This window comes from Lactuca virosa, chromosome 3 (assembly GCF_052849685.1).
Source record: "Lactuca virosa cultivar CGN04683 chromosome 3, Lactuca_virosa_CGN04683_v6, whole genome shotgun sequence".
In the NCBI taxonomy this organism is placed as follows: Eukaryota; Viridiplantae; Streptophyta; class Magnoliopsida; order Asterales; family Asteraceae; genus Lactuca; species Lactuca virosa.
Window position 1 is genome coordinate 275,675,828 of NC_136428.1, and position 18,913 is coordinate 275,694,740.

Sequence of the window (18,913 nt, forward strand, 5' to 3'; positions counted from 1 at the left end):
TCCTCCTCCCATTGGACCGAAGCAGCCGACCCGATCCGAAGCCAGAAGCCGCGTCATCCGACCAATGCGAAGCGAGCACCTGTCCGTCCGAGCCTCGCCCTGCTGCCACCTGGTCCGAACCTCGCAGCCGCGTGCCCTCCTCTCCTCGCTTCGGATCCGAGGCTCGCACCTATATAAGGGGTGCGAGACCTCCCGGTTAGAAGTTTAAAACTTGGCCTTTTCACCCCTTTTCAACATTTTCTTGCATTCCGACTTCCCCCGAAGCCCCAGTACTTATTCCAAAGCCCGAAACGCACCCCGAGATTTCCGAGAAGCCCTAAAAATTTATCTTTTCGGTTTCGAAGCTCTACCTTCGTAGAGCCCGGTTTTCAAGAAAACTCCCGGTTTTCAACGAAGAAAGTCATATTTAAAGCCGAAGTGCTGCCCAAATTACTATTTTGACCCCTGGTTATTTCTCAGTGAGTTTAATATATAGGAACAATTGTATGTTATGTGTTATATGTGCTATGTGCTTTTCCATGTTATCATCTCGAGTTGTTGTATCTGCTATTTTATAGCAAGGTTGTACCTCTGACTTAAAGTGTATGACATAAGCATCACTTGGGTATTGGTATGAACCGTTGACCATGAAGTTATGACATAGGCATCACTTTGGCTTCGGTAGTATGCTAAGATAAGGCTGAAAGCCTAAATATTCTAGCAAAATGATATTCTTGAGTATTTACTGTGCCATTTGTGCTGAAACTTTATTGATTTTATATCAAGTATGGAATTTGTTATGTCTCATTGATTAATATGGAAAGCTTTTCGCATTATGCCTTTGTTGTTCCTTGTTCCTCTTTGCTTCTGGCATATTACAGTATATATATGGCATAACGTTATATTGTATCTATTATTGAACTCACTAAGCGCCACCGCTTACCCCTCTCAATGTTTAACTAATTTGTAGGAGATAAGCATCCAGTATAGTTATATACTGGTAGCAGATTTTTTGAATAGTTTGAAACTACTGTATTGATAGAAGATTTTCGAATAGTTTGAAACTATTGTATTTTGCACTCCCATATGTATAAATCTATAGAATCCTGGGAAGTTATGTAATATATAACACTATGAGATAGTGGGTTTGTATTCAGTAGTTTGTAACCGTTTTATCAATATAAAATATTATTTTATGAATATGCATGTAGCATGTTTCGGAATAACAACTGTCAACTATGAAAGTTTGGGTCTTTCAGAAATATGAAAGTATAGAAAGGGGTTCTTTCAATCATGGTATCAGAGCAGTGGTTTAAGTGAACTAAATTCCACGGATTGGTATTTAGACTTAAACTATTGGAAGTTCAATATATGAACTTAATCATTATAGGTATAGGGATACAAACCATAGGAAATATATATATAAAAGTATTAGGTAATAGTAAACCCTAATATTCTAAAATACAATATTACTCCCTATTGCAGAGCAATGGCTGAACAGGTTAGTAGCCATACCCCCGAGGTTGGTGGAGGTCCTCAACTTGAGGAAGTGAATACTCCAGTATCTCCTCGTGAGGAGCGACTCTTGGGTAAACTTACCGGTGTTATTCGACAGACTCTCGAAGAACACAAAAAGAGTGGTGATAAAGGAAAATAGAAAGCCACTGGAGAATCTTCAAGAGGAGAGGTGAAGCGTCCCTCGTTTAAAGATTTCAAGAGTAGCGGTGCTACAGAGTTTTCTGGTGTTCTTAATCCAGTTGTTGTTCTTACTTGGATCCAGAACACAGAAAAAGTGTTTCGTATTTCTCATGTAGATGCTGAAGCCAAGGCTAACTATACTTCTGCAATGCTCATCGGAGAAGCCTTGGTCTGGTGGGAAGCAACCTATGAAGCTCTCAGCAAGTTTGACCAGGAGAATTTATCCTGGGAAATATTCAAAACTCGTGTGCTAGAGAAGTACTGTCCTCTAGACATGAGGAGGAGGTTGGAGAAAGAATTCCTCGAGCTTAAACAGGGAGGAATGACTGTGAATGAGTATGAAACTCAGTTCAATCAAAAAGCACGGTTTGCCGTAAAGTATATTCCAACTGAAGATGAGAAAATTCAGTTATTCTTAGAAGGACTATGGCACGAAATTCACGATTTCGTTGCCAATCGGGAAGTACTATCATTTGATAAAGCTGTTGAGTAAGCTCGAAAGCGTGAGCATGACTTAGAAATACGTGGTGCCACTCTTACTGTTTCGAAACATCCACGTACTGAAAGGACTGCTCCTGCTTCCCCTATTCCACCAACTCAATCCGTTCGATCTGAACCTAGCAAGCAAGTACAATCTCAGAGTGCTTTTCGTGGCCGCGGCAGGTCACAATCTTTTTCTCTTCAGTCGCCAGCTTGTCGAAATTATGGAAAGAATCATCCGGGCGAATGCAGACTAGAGGAAAGAACCGTGGTCTGTTTTGGATGTGGAGAAGTAGGACACAAGAGGCCCGTGTGTCCAATGAAAGGTGTTACATGCTTTGCATGGTGTTACTGGCCACAGGAAGCATTTTTGCCCCACTCTTACTAGTCAGATGACGGGAAGTCAAGCTTCCGTTCAACAACCGGCGAAAAGTCAAGCTTTCGTTCAACAACCGGCGAAAAGTCAAGCTCCTGTTCAACAATCAAGGGGTACTCCAACTAAAAAGGAGGAGGTTCCAAAAGCTAAGGGTCGTGCATTCCAGATCACCACAGAAGAGGCACGCGAGGACCCGAATGTTGTGACGGGTACATTTCTTGTTAACTCTAGACCTGCTCACATCTTATTTGATTCTGGTGCCTCAGATTCTTTTGTGTCTTATGAATTTGCGCATTCTTTTCAAATTGCTTGCTATGCACTCGCGCAACCCTTTCACGTAGAGACTGCTGGAAGTATATCATTACTTGCCGATAAAGTCTATAGGAATTGTGTTATAGAAATTGAAGGCTATAATTTTCTTGCTAATCTAATTTCTATCTCCTTGCCCAACTTTGACATTATTCTCGTCATGGATTGGTTGTCGAAGAACCACGCAGACCTTTTGTGTTATGAAAAGATAGTACGTATTCCCATTGAAGGGCAGAATCCTATCTATGCCTATGGTGAACAAAGAACCTTAAAAATAATATCTTTCCTTAAAGCCCGTAAATTCATATCGAAAGGGTGTTCTATCTATCTGGCCTACACAGTCGATGTCTCAAAAGAAGGTAAGAAAACGGTGAATGATGTTCCCATTGCTAAGGAATATCCAGATGTTTTTCCCGAAGAATTGCCTGGACTTCCTCCGGACAGGCAAGTAGAATTCCGAATTGACCTTGTGCCTGGTGCTGCTCCGATTGCTAAGACTCCTTATCGTCTTGCGCCAGCTGAGATGAAAGAAATGATGATCCAACTGCAGGAATTACTTAACAAAGGCTTTATCCGACCAAGTACCTCTCCCTGGGGTGCTCCGGTATTGTTTGTTAAGAAGAAGGACGGATCGATGCGGATGTGCATTGATTATCGTGAGCTGAATAAGGTGACTATCAAGAACAAATATCCACTACCTCGCATCGACGATTTGCTCGATCAGCTTCAGGGTGTTAGCTATTTCTCAAAGATTGATCTAAGATCTGGCTATCATCAGTTGAAAGTTCACGAGCAGGACGTACCGAAGACTGCTTTTCGTACTCGATATGGGCATTACGAATTCCTTGTTATGCCGTTTGGTTTAACGAATGCTCCTGCTGTATTCATGGATATGATGAATCGGGTATGCCGCCCAATGCTCGATAAATCTGTCATCGTATTCATTGACGATATTCTAATCTATTCCAAGTCTGAAGCTGATCATGCCATTCATATTCGTGCGGTATTAGAACTTCTTCGAAAGGAGAAACTTTATGCTAAATTCTCGAAATGTGAATTTTGGCTTCGCCAAGTTCAATTTCTCGTCCATGTTATTTCTGGTGACGGTGTATCCGTAGATCCTACTAAAATTGAAGCTATTCAAAATTGGGAAGTGCCTCGTAATGCTTCCGAAATGCGTAGTTTCTTGGGTCTCGCGGGATATTACCGGAGATTTATTAAGGATTTTTCTCGTATAGCCGTACCTCTCACGAGTCTTACACGAAAGGAAGTGAAGTTCGAATGGGGTGAAGCCCAAGAAAAAGCTTTCTCGACTCTAAAAGATCTTTTGACCCATGCTCCAATCTTATCACTTCCAGAAGGTGATGATGATTTCTCTGTATATAGCGATGCTTCAAGATTAGGACTCGGTTGTGTGTTGATGCAATGTGGTAAAGTGATAGCCTATGCCTCAAGACAACTGAAAGATTATGAAAAGAATTATCCCACTCATGATCTCGAACTCGCTGCAGTGGTATTTGCCCTAAAACTTTGGAGACATTACCTCTTTGGTACAAAATGTCAATTGTATACCGACCACAAGAGTCTCAAGTATATATTCAGTCAGCAAACTCTGAATATGAGACAACAACGAGCCATGGAGCTGATCAAAGACTATGACTGTGAAATCCTATATCATCCTGGAAAGGCTAATGTAGTTGCCGATGCACTTAGCAGAAAGGTTTATCGTAATAGTATGTGTTATGCTATTACTCACACCACAGTAAAGTTCACTATTCTAGATGAACTAGAGAAATGGCAAGTAGAAGCCCTAAAGCCAGAAAATGTGAAGAAATAAGGAATGGTACATTACACCGATGTTTTACTTGATGATCCACAAGGATTGAAGGTATTCAAGAATCGCCTATGGATTCCGAAGATTGGTGAATTAAGAAAGAAGATTTTAGATGAAGCCCATAAGTCTAAACTGTCAATACATCCTGGTACAAGTAAAATGTACTATGATGTAAGAGCTGATTATTGGTGGCCTGGATTAAAGAGAGACATTGGAAGATATGTACAGGAATGCTTAGTATGTTTACAAGTCAAAACAGAGCACCAAAAGCCTTACGGAACCCCAGAAAGCCTTAGTGTACTTGTATGGAAATGGGAAGAACTGTCCATGGATTTTATTACCAAATTGCCAAAGACTGCTAGACAGCATGATAGCATTTGGGTAATCGTCGACCGCCTGACTAAAAGCGCTCATTTTCTTGCCATGCGTGAAACGGCTCCAATGGAGAAATACGCACAAGTATACTTGGATGAAATTGTTGCAAGACATGGTGTGCCACTAAAGATCGTTTCCGATCGTGATACTCGCTTCACTTCTCACTTTTGGGCGAGTATGCAACGTGAATTGGGATCTCGAGTTGCTCTCAACACAGCCTATCATCCCCAGACAGATGGGCAGACGGAGAGAACAATCCAAACTGTAGAAGATATGCTTGGTGCATGTGTCTTGGAGTTCGGTGGTAACTGGGATAAATACTTACCTCTTGTCGAATTCTCGTATAATAACAGTTACCACGCTTCAATTAAAATGCCACCATATGAGGCATTATATGGTCGCAAGTGTCGTACTCCATTATGTTGGCGTGAAATAAGACAGAAAATCCTTGGAGGCCCTGAAATGATTCAAGACACCACCGACAAGATTCAAATTGTACGAGAAAGAATGAAAGCCGCCCAGGATCGACAAAAGTCCTATACGGAAAAGAGGAGACGACCAATAGAATTCCAGGTGGGGGATTTCGTAATGTTGAAGGTATCCCCATGGAAAGGTCTTATGCGATTTGGATAGAAAGGAAAACTAAGTCCTAGATTTGTTGGTCCTTTCAAAATCCTCCAGAGGATTGGTAAACAAGCATACCGCTTGGAATTGCCTGAAGATTTGGCAGGTATTCATGATGTCTTCCATGTGAGTTATTTGCGTAAATGCTTGAGCATCTATGATGAGGCAGTTCCATTATCCGAGGTGAAACTGGATAATAAGTTAACTTATGTAGAAGAGCCTGAAGAGATCGTAAACGAAAGAACGACTAAGCTGCGTAATAAAGAAGTAGATTTGGTGCTTGTCAAGTAGAAACACCATCGAGGCCCGAACTATACTTGGGAAAATAAGAATGAGATAAGATCGAAATACCCCCATTTATTTTAATCTATGTAATTTCGGGGACGAAATTCTCAAAAGGAAGAGGTATTTGTAACATACACGTTTTGAGATCGTGTTTTATATAAATAATATTATGAAATATTATGTTATATTGAGTATTGAGTTCTAACAGATAGTTTTTACTAGAAATAAGGTAAAACTATGTTTAGAATCACTCATAAATTATTGGAAGTCCTATGAGATTCCAATTAAAAGCTAAATAGTGAAATTTAGCGAAAATATAAAACTTTAAATAAGTAAAATTTTATTGTTGAAAGTTGTAGATAATCTCGTTAGAAACATATAGGCGAAAACCGCATCGAAATCCGAGTTATAACGAAGAAGTTATGACCAATCGAAGATCCGCGATAAAACCGGCACGGTGCCGAATGACGTAAAAAGTGAGTTTTTGATAAACTACTTTTTAGCCTTATTGATCTAAATGAAAGTCGTAGTATTCGTTAAACCAAGAAGTTCGATAAAAAGAACGCCAAAATCTGACTTCGTATGAGAAAGTTATGATTTTTACAAGTTTCAGCTTAGCAGTAGACAGCTAAAAACTCGAATTTTAGATCGAGTGATTTTTAGCCGACACAACCTAAACGAGAATCGAAGATCTCGTCATTAGTAGTACAACGGTAAAAAGTCTGATGAAAACGGAAGTCGGATGAAGAAGTTATGAATTTTTAACGGATTTACCAGTCCCGGTCTGTTAAAAATAATAATATAAAAATAAAGTCAAAATTTTCCGACGAAGCCTAAACGAAAGTTGTAGAGCATAATTTTCTCTACACGTGCATATATAGAACGTCAAAAACGGAGTCCGTATGAGAAAGTTATGGATTTTACAAGATTGGGCACATTTTTCGAGAAATTTCGCATGAATAGTGATTGCCACGTCACCCTCGCTCGGAGTTGGCCACGTGTCCGAAGCTGCTGCGTGGCATGCCCGAGAAGCGACGCGTGTCGCACAGATGTCCGAAGGGCCATGTGATCCTCGCATGCCACACGTGATCCGACCCTCGTGTCCTCCTCCCATTGGACCGAAGCAGCCGGCCCGATCTGAAGCCAGAAGCCGCGTCATCCGACCAATGCGAAGCGAGCACCTGTCCGTCCTAGCCTCGCCCTGCTGCCACCTGGTCCGAACCTCGCAGCCGCGTGCCCTCCTCTCCTCGCTTCGGATCCGAGGCCCGCACCTATACAAGGGGTGCGAGACCTCCCGGTTAGAAGTTTAAAACTTGGCCTTTTCACCCCTTTTCAACATTTTCTTGCATTCCGACTTCCCCCGAAGCCCCAGTACTTATTCCAAAGCCCGAAACGCGCCCCGAGATTTCCAAGAAGCCCGAAAAATTTAACTTTTCGGTTTCGAAGCTCTACCTTCGCAGAGCCCGGTTTTCAACGAAGAAAGTCATATTTAAAGCCGAAGTGCTGCCCAAATTACTATTTTGACCCCTGGTTATTTCTCGGTGAGTTTAATATATAGGAACAATTGTATGTTATGTGTTATATGTGCTATGTGCTTTTCCATGTTATCATCTCGAGTTGTTGTATCTGCTATTTTATAGCAAGGCTGTACCTCTGACTTGAAGTGTATGACATAAGCATCACTTGGGTATTGGTATGAACCGTTGACCATGAAGTGTATGACATAGGCATCACTTTGGCTTCGGTAGTATGCTAAGATAAGGCTGAAAGCCTAAATATTCTAGCAAAATGATATTCTTGAGTATTTACTGTGCCATTTGTGCTGAAACTTTATTGATTTTATATCAAGTATGGAATTTGTTATGTCTCATTGATTAATATGGAAAGCTTTTCGCATTATGCCTTTGTTGTTCCTTGTTCCTCTTTGCTTTTGGCATATTACAGTATATATATGGCATAACGTTATATTGTATCTATTATTGAACTCACTAAGCGCCACCGCTTACCCCTCTCAATGTTTAACTAATTTGCAGGAGATAAGCATCCAGTATAGTTATATACTGGTAGCAGATTTTTTGAATAGTTTGAAACTATTGTATTGATAGAAGATTTTCGAATAGTTTGAAACTATTGTATTTTGCACTCCCATATGTATAAATCTATAGAATCCTGGGAAGTTATGTAATATATAACACTATGAGATAGTGGGTTTGTATCCAGTAGTTTGTAACCGTTTTATCAATATAAAATATTGTTTTATGAATATGCATGTAGCATGTTTCAGAATAACAACTGTCAAATATGAAAGTTTGGGTCTTTCAGAAATATGAAAGTATAGAAAGGGGTTCTTTCAACAAAGACCTTGCGCCATAAGGTGATTGTGTTGATAAAGTTGCATTGGCGACAATGAAATGGATCAAAATGGACGTGGGAACTAGAAGAAGAAATGAGAAGCAACTACCCAAAGTTATTCAGATAGATTTCGGGGACGAAATCTGTGTAAATGGGGGAGAGTTGTAACAACCTATTTTCACCTTGTCAGATAATAAATAATAAGTCATTGTTATAAAAATATAAAGTGAAAGTGAAAATATATTGCGTTTTAGCTAAAATGATCAACATCAAATTTGTAGTGGAAGTAAATACGAACGTGTGGGTATAAAGAACGTCGAAAATGGAGTCTGTATATAAAATTTATGATTTTTATAAGTTTTTGTGGATTTTATAAAATTTACAGCGCAAATGTTGAGAAGCTTGGCGCAAAGCATTAAATGCAAGTTGCACCTCTGACCGACGATTGTGTACAAGCGAGTCTAAGACCTGACTACGCCACAGGCATGGCACACTCCTCCATTAAACGCAACAAACTTTACATATTTTAGCCCTATAAATAGATGATCACCCCTCCTCTTCTCCTTGCACCTTTCCCTTTCAAAAATCTCTCTCTCCTTATCGAGATCTCAGTCCCTTGTGATTTGATTTCTCGTTCTCAAGTATCTTTAGCAAAGTGCTGGAAGTTGTAGAAGGATTCTTATAAGAGAATGAAGTAAGAACTGAAGTTACGCTCACAGTCTTTCAGATTACGTCATTCAAGTAAGATACACTTACTCTTAACTGTAACCACATGTATTTTCAATCTTTGTTATGAACCATTTACATATAAGATTAATCATTATTCTGAGTTTTAGTAATGATCGATCTACTTAGGAGAGCGGTGTCTAGGATGGACATGTCGGCTTGGTTGTTGGATTTTAGAAAAACTATATGTTGAAATGGTCTTGCCTCCCAACTATCTTGACTGACCAATCTTTATTTGATAGTCAATCCAATATTAGTGGGATTAGTGAAGGATCTAGATATTAACTGCTATGCTTAGATAGTTAGTAACCACTACAATATTATAGGTTGATACATGTTTGTTCAGCCCATCTAAAAACCAACCTACTTAGTTGTTTCAAGATTGTTCAGGTGAGTTATCTCAATATACTATGTGTCATATTATATGTCCTTTGCATGATAGAATGTATTGATATTGCAGTGTGTTGATTGTACGAGTAGGCTAGCAGATTCTACTGTATGTTGTTTGCTTGATTATATGTTATGTTGATATATTATGTTTAGAAGTTGATGATGGATTGGTACTAGAACCGATAGCCTAGAATACTCGTGTCTATGGTTAAACGTGCACTAGAGCATTTAACCGTTGTTGATGACTAGACATACACTATAGCTGTAAGTTGTTGTTGATAACTAAACATGTACTAGTGTCGTTATTCGTCGTTGATCAGGTGGACGGTATTATAGCCGATATCTTTGTTTGTATGCATTGTATGTGTATTGCAATATGTGATATTTTGGGGAACTCACTAAACTGCGTGCTTATATTTGTTGATTAAATGTTTTTCAGATAGTTTCTCTAACTGTGAGAAGGCTCCAGGGTGACTATACTCACATCGAAGATATAATTATGTTTTAAGACTTCCACTAATACTCTCTATTATGTTTTCATGGTTTTTGAAGTATATGTATAATTAGGGTCTTTTAATAAAAATGGTTTTGTGTTGTTATTTATGTTTTTAAAAATGAAAAAATTTGAGTTGAAATTTGGGACGTTACATCTCTTTCTCTCTCTCTCTCTCTCTCTCTCTCTCTCTCTATATATATATATATATATATATATATATATATATATATATATATATATATATACTAGTGGGGTACCCGCGCGATGCGGCGACGCTAGATAATTCTTTTCGGCGGGTAGATTCCATGCGGCGATTAGTTTATTTTTCCCTTCGGATGGTTCCTATTATCCTTTTTCCGGATTGTTTTTTGTCAAATAGTTCCTTTCGATGAATAGTATCAATCTAGGTGGGTAGCTGCACGGGACCAGAAAAAAAATCGAAATAACAATTTGTTTTGGGAAACCGATGATCGGATATGGTTAGGGGTGTGCAATGTTGCCGCGGCGATTTGTTTCATTTGACGAATTATTTACAAGCAACCGTTAATCTTCTTTTCTGTTTTACCAATGAGTTGGTGGGTATTGATCGGAAGTTGATTTGTTTTCTTTTAGTAGATAGTAAATTGTTATCTTTCATTGAAAACTTTGCTTTCGGCATTCTATGTCGGTATAAAAATAAAAATGTATTGTTATTTTGAATAAAATCAAAAGTTTGTTGAAGAGTATGTAACCTCATGTTCAATTGTATTTTCGTGTCATGACCCTTTTGACATCGCTATGTAATGTTAAATTTAAAATTTTTAATTAAAAAAAGCTGAAATTTTTATCAAAAAATATTATTTTGTCTACCTAGAAAATATTTTTCTAAAATTTGGTTACCATGAAAAATATAGACTATTTTTTTTCCAAAAACATTTATGGTGTATTTAGCTTCAGTTGGTATACTAATATTATAAATCAAAAAGTTGAAACTTAAAAGTGTTAAATTGTTATTTAAACGTTTCGTACATTTAAAAAATGACTAAAGATGATAAGCTAGAACTTGTTAGCTAAAATAGTAAATTAGCTGAAATAATAAAGACAAAATAATTACATATATTATAATACAATATTAACATATAATTTTTACGTAACTATAAAGCATATAATAAAAATTTCTTTTACCTTATATTCAACTTTTCACTTTGAATGGATGACACACCGCAGAGCTATAATTTATTTGATACTGGGCACACATTGTTTGCTAAACATACAAATTATTTTAGAGATACTATAGTAAAAAACTATTAAAAATATATATATGAAAATTTTTTTGTCGGTTAAAACATACACATCAATATGGAAACTACTAATGTACAACCACCATGTTGTATATATTTTTATAATAGAAAATAAAATGAAGTTCTAAAGATACTTGCAGTACAGCCACCAGTCTCAATGAAATTTCAATAAAATAAATAAATAAAAGAAAAGGAAAAAGAACAAATTTCAACAGTCACATGAAGATTATCGATACGCTTCCACCAAAATACATACTAATTTGGACTCTTATCCTTTACAAATCACAAGTGTAATCGTGTCATCAATTCCAACATACTTATAACCACATGTTCACTCTGATTCCAAGCAGTATATCGATCGTCTATGTTCATTTGGTAAAACCATGCACACATAAATGTCTGCACACTTGCATCATAAAGAAGACCAATAGCAACCACGAGTGACCTTTTCCCTAATTGACACTCGGTTCCTGTAATCATATAGACACGTTAATTGATCTAATAGTGGGTTGTACAAATATTCGAGTATTTTCTTAGTAAACTCAAAAAACAAAGGACATCGGCAAAAGCAACTTCCACAATTTCAAATTTTCAACTATAAATCAAGGTACAGTTTGTTTAATAATCTTACTAAATTCATTCACATGCATAGTTAGGTATATACACATAAACAAACAAATAGATACACAAATACACAGACACATACACACAGATACAAATAAAAAAACACATACACATCTACACAGACAGATAGCCATCCAACTACTTGCAGATACACTCAAATACTGAAAAATCGACAGACCTATAGATACAAATGTACAAAAATATTTGTATACAACTCGGGAACCAGTCAAACATGAGAAGTCAGTAGCAAGATCAAAAAAAAATGTTACATTATCACATCAAATTACTAAAGGAAGAATTACTAAAAAAAATCATAAAATTAGTAGTTTAAAAGGAAGAATTATATACAGTTAAAGATGAATATGAATTGAATTTATATCTAATAGTCATTCTAATAATTTTACATTAATCATGAAATTCATAACATCTCACATAAGCACCGAAGCTGTTAGCTTTTGAATAGTAAGAGCAGGACTTATAATCGTGTTGAGGAAGAAGTGGGAATGATATGTAAAATGGTTTTTTGGGAAGAAACTTCAAAAATATTTTGTCACATCACATGGTTTATTGTTGAATGGAAGAACCTAGAAAGAGTCACAAAGAAGCAAAAAAACTAATCAGTTTTTGTTAAACATTTGAAATTATTAGTAATATGTCAATATATGGCTTACCCGCCTAATGAAAGTCTAAAGGAGGAATCAAACACAAGCCCTGAACAAAAACCATTATCAAACATTAGCATAATCATACTTAAAAGTATCATCTGTCAAAATGAAATACATGTTTAAGAAATATATCATGATTGAACTATTGGGTCGCATTAAAACTGCCATTCACCTTCATTCTACTACCCCTACATATATAAACCAATAATCAAGATTACAGAAAACAACAATCATGTCATATGGATATAAATATGTGTCACCATGAAAATGTTTACATCATGAAAGCCATTTGAGGATTCCCACCAATAATTTTGTATAAATTCGCATCTATGAAAAAAAAAATGGCATACAAATAGTCATAGAAAAATACACATATACATAGTGACATATAGACAGTCAAATATACATATATAGACACAAATGGTCATAAAAAATACACATACACACATAGATAAACAAACAAAAACATTCACATACATATACACACATATACGTACATACAAAATTACACAAATAGATACATTAAAAGGCACAAACAGAATCTACAACATAATTGAACTTGAAGCATAATTTCTTGAAAAGAAAACTTACCTTAATGAACAAAAAACAGAATCAAGAACCTGAAAGTCCTTTCAAATTACTTATTTATCACCGTGTGAGCATGTATTTTTGGGCCTTTCGGCAAATAACAATAATCTATTATACAAATATCAATTAGACAAATAGCAACAAAAAAAAAACAATTTGCAATACCAAATTAGCAAATAAGACATAATACTGACCAGATTTACTTTAACATTTAAGTAGCATATAGTCATATGCTTCTGATTATTCAGTAAAAATAATCTCACCTTTCATTTATCAAAAAAAAAAAGAAAGAAAAAGACAGTGACCCATGACATCTTTTGCTAAAATACTCCTGAAGCTCCTTTGCCTTTTGTCTCCTACATTAAAATCATAATTACAGTGATTAAAACATAAATGCTATAGTTAATAATTTCATAAAAGTATATTTTTATTTCTTGCAAAAACCCAAAAAAAAAGTGACCAAATAAAGTATACAGCCAATCCATTGATGGTTCATACATAAGAAGCCTTCCCAGCTCAACCATGGCATTCTCTACAAATGACACTATAAACAAAAGTATAACATGTGATTTAACAAAAACATGAGTGAATGAAGTTGTTACATGAATTTTGACTAAAACTCATCCAAATTGCATGTCAAATTAGGGTTTGAAGAGAGGGCAGAGGCAAAGTAAGATATTAGAGTCGGTAAACATGAAGTTGATCCTGGAAAAGAAAACCAAAAAGATAATCAGGTAAAAAACCAAAACCCACATTAAAAACAAAAAGATGACAGAAAATGATTGGTTTTTTGAAAATTCATAATCTGAGAACCATTGTGAAGATGTGTAATAATATGTATTTGAGTCTAAGTTTTCAAAACCATTATTTCATTTTCATGGTATAATACAAACCCTAGTTCCCTATGAGATCAAAGACATTAAATGACAGGATAAAGCAATGACATACGACCAGATGCACCTTTTTTCTTCCTGAACTTATATTAGTTAACCTTTTTTCTTACCTGATGTATTTTACTTCTACTAAAAGTTCCAAAAAGATTCAAAAGTCTCTCATTTACGTTGATGATATATGGCATCAGGAATAGAGAACCCACTCACCACAATTCCTTTTACCCATAGATTGGAAGAGTGCGTCATCCCAGATAACACAAGAATTATGATAAGCTTTAGGGCAATTCCCACAGAAAAAAAACCCACCAACATTACATTAAACAAATCAATCTAATTAATTAAAACCCTGTAACACAAATGAATCATCAATTACCACACTCACCATTAAAGGAAATCAAGAAAACATCCTCTTATCAACAAAAAAGTACAACGTCATCTGTATCAGGCATAAGTCGGGACTGAATATCCCCTTAAATTGTAGAGAGGAGGGCGGAGATAGATGATGGTGGTGGTATTTGGAGTAGTGAAGAAGACTGAGATGTTATATACCGATTCGGTTGGTTTTGACCAATTCAAATTGGTTTTTACCAATTCAATTGGACTGAAATTAAGGAAATGCTGGTTCAGCTTTGAATTATTAATTCACGAGATTTAAATTTCATATGATTGCATAAACGTCGCAGTAAGATTTGGTTTATCTAGAGATAATACCACGTGGAAAAAGTGGATTATTTCTATTTTTGCTATTTTTTGAATTTTTGAATGAAACCAGACTTAAATAATGAGATAAGATTGGCTTGGTTATTTGTATTATAAGCTTAATGGTTTAGACGTCTTAAATCTATTAATGGAAATAGTAAGGTTTGTATAATAATATAGTAATATATATAGGTTCAGGTTCATTTGAGACCATTCTAATTTTGTGAGACCGTGAGACCAAATCTAAAAATAATTTTAAAATGCAAAATAAATGGAAAAATCCAAAAATTCTTTTTTTAAATATTATTTTCGGAATTTGAATTAACTAAAAAATAAATAAAAAAAAATCCTGTTTTTTTTGAAAAATACGTGAAATATTCTAATAGAATATTACACTGACATATTCTAAAAAATAATTTTAAAATGCAAAATAAATGAAAAAATCTAAAAATTCTTTTTTTAAATATTATTTTCGGAATTTGAATTAACTAAAAAAAAATAAAAAAAAATCCCATTTTTTTTGAAAAATACGTGAAATATTCTAATAGAATATTACACTGTACATATTCTAAAAAATAATTTTAAAATGCAAAATAAATGGAAAAATCCAAAAATTCTTTTTTTAAATATTATTTTCGGAACTTGAATTAACTAAAAAAAATAAAAAAATGCGTCTCACGGTCTCACAAAATTAGGCCGTCTCACATGAACCTAACCCTATATATATATATATATATATATATATATATATATATATATATATATATATATATATATATATATATATATATATATCAGTAATAAACTATTTTTAAATCTCATTGATTTTTTTAGTACAACTCGTATAAGTAATTAATTCATAGGATTGAGATTTTTATTGCTTTTGTAGTAGAAAATTGGAGATCAAATACAAAGACTTGAACATTTCTTTGAATAAGTTATTAGTGTTTCATGAACTTTATTTAATCCACCATCAAAACTTGATTTGTAGAATGTATAAATCTTCCCATGCGATCTCCAGTATTCTGCTTTAAAAGCAGTAAAAATCTCAATCCTATGAATTAAATACTTATACGGTATAACTCAACGAAGCACCAGGGCACCAATATCTCTGATTCCACCACCCAAATGGGTTTTCCGTAAAGTTTAGTCATCTACATGTTTTGTCTTGATTGGTGCAAGAGTGATTGGACCAGTGCATTGGTGAGTTGTACTAAAGAACTCCATGGCTAAAAAAATCATAAAAATCCATATAAATGGCTAAATGGTAATATTTTTGTAACTTGAATGATCAAATATGTCATTAATCGTAAATGCACAAATAAAAAACACTTCGTACTATTTTTAAATCATTTAATTTAAGTTTTTATATTTTTTAATTAATCCCTTTAGAATTGTATAATTCGATTTAAATTATGTTGATGAGAATGATACGTTTGCTTATTTAATTACATAGATTACCAATTTGATTGAAATTTAATTCAAATCTGCCTACTTAAAAACCAAGTCAATATAGTTCTCTTGACTATATACATAAATTAATCAAGTTGAAGCCGTCAAGGTTGACTTACGAGTTACGAAGATCATCGGTACATATATCATTTATTTTAATACGAAATAACGCAACTATTTGTTTTTATCCCAAAGCTCATGCCTGCCAAATTCGTTCACCCCGTCTTTCTCTCGAGCTTTTGTTTTCATGGTCGGTTACTCGGTTTTACTAAATCCTCTATAGCAACGAGGAATAACCCGATATTCATTTTCTAGTAGGAGGCGTCTCATTCTAGAAAACATTTTTGGAACAAATGGATTGAAATATAAAGGAATTATGGTGTTTGGTTCACAAAATGTTTATAAAGGAATTGGAATTGGAAAAAGAATCTGTCACGAATTTGAATCCAATTCCATATACTGTTTGGTTGACACGAAAAGGAATTAGAATTAATTTCAGATTCTGTTTGATTAGCATTAGCAGGAAAAGAAATTTGAATCCATATAAAATGACAGAATTGTCCATTCTTTTATCTGATTTGCTTAATTTTATTTTGATTTCTATCTTACATGTAAATATATATTATATAAACTATAAAAATAGTAAATTTTAATTTTATTAATTGAACATTCATGGTGGTAGTGGTTAGTGTGGCGGTGATAAAGGTGATGGTAGTGGTGGTTGAGGGTGGTGGTGGTGGTAGCGGTGCTATGGGTGATGGTGGTGGCGGTAGGTGGTAGCGATTGCGGTATATGGGTGGTGGTGACTGCCAGGCAGGGATAGGTGATGGTGGTGGTGGTGATGAAAGTGGCAGGTGGTGGTCGTGTCGGTGGTAGGTGGCGGCAGCGGTGATAGGTGGTGGTGGCAGCGATGACAATAGGTGGTGGTGGTGGTAGGTGGTGTTGGTGGCAGTGAATGTGGTAGGTGGTTGTGGTGGTAGGTGGTGTTGGTGGCAGTGAATGTGGTAGGTGGTTGTGGTGGTGGTGGTGGTGGTGGCGGTGGCGGTGGTGGCGATAGGTGGATGGTGGTGGTGGTGGCAGTAGTTGTGGCGGTAGCGGTAGCGGGTGGTGGTGGTGGCGGCGGGTGGTGGTGGTGGCAGTGGTTGTGGTTGGTGGTGGTGGTGGTTGCGGTAGGTGGTGGTGGCAATGGTGTCAGTGGTAGGTGGTGGTGGTGATGGTGACAATAGATGGTGGTGGTGGTGGTAGTGGGTGGTGGTGACTAGTGGTGGCGGTGGTGGTGGGTGGGTGGTGGTAGAGGTTATGTAGTGGAATAAAACAGGGGTAATAAGGTAAAATGTCACTTTCCTTCATAGAAGGGAATTAATTCTATCACCATCCGGAAGGAAAGTGTTTTCCCTTATTTGATGAAAAGTTTTCTCATATAGGATTTCAATTCCAACATACAGAGTTGAACCAAACAGTAAACACTGGAATGTGATGGAATTGGAATCCATTTCCCTTGAATTTCATTTCATTCTTGCGAATCAAACGCACCCTAAGAGATTATGTTTAGATTGTTAGAATAAATCCGTGAGGTAAAATTTTTAATAAATACTTGTTAAAAAGTATTTATGTTATTAATAATAATTATAAAATTAAAATTATATCATCCAATAACATTTATTCCTATTTATATTTGAATAAAAATAAATATAAGGGAAAATGACTCTGGAGGGTAATTAACTGTTGAGTTTGTTCTCATTTGGTCTCTTTCCTTTTTTTTTGTTACCCAATATACCATCGAACTTGTTGTTTGTGTTTACTATAACTTTTTTGACCGGCTATCACCTGTGATAGTCAGTCAAAGGGTTATGGTGAACACAAATAACAAGTTCGATTGTATATTGGGTACCAAAAAAGGGACCAAATGAGAACAAACTCAACAGTTGGTTACCCTCCCGAGTCATTTTCCCCAAAAAGTTAAATGAAATTAAAGTTGCAAAAGTAATAAAGACTGCAACATTTTTAGGCCATTATAAGAAATATTAGGGTTTGTAGTGGATATCTGGATACCAATTTGGATCGTGAGAACACTTTCTGAACTGAAATTTCTACTATATGCCTGGGTTGCAAGAAATTTAGCCTAGGATAATCCAAGTGGACACTTACGATTCTAGGCACAGAAATCGTAAGCCAATTTGCTAGAGAGATTCTGTGAGAGTTTGATGAAAACGAGAGCTAAAATTCGTAACTTTCTTCTGAAGAGGAAGAACCGTTTATATATTAAACGAGATTAGGGTTTCATTAGGGTTGGGCCATCATTAATTGCTTTGGAAGCAAGTCAGGATAATCCGGATTAGGGTTACCAAAACTAACGAGTTTCGTTAGTTTTACCATAATCACCCTCAAGAAATTGAATTTTCCACTATGTTCCTATATGTAAAATTCGGTGAGGTTTTGGGGCACTTCCCCAAACCCCGCCTGCTGACTTAAACTTAGAATGCTAAGCGATGATTGTGAGATGAGTGTCTGTTATATTTAGGATGTATGCCTGAATAGACACGAGCACTAGCTTATTAAAGGGAGATGCCTAAATTGCTTTTATATGCTATAATATGCCTTATATGCTTTATGATGCAATCAGATCTATGGTCTATTGCCGACCAGATCTGGAAATTTTATGTGTTCATATTTCTAAACGTTTAATTTCGGTATTAGAACTGACATGTAACTTTTCGGCGTAATAAGGAGGATTACGCGTCTAAACCTTTTCTATCCTAAATTTCTCGTTTTGAACAATTATTACAGT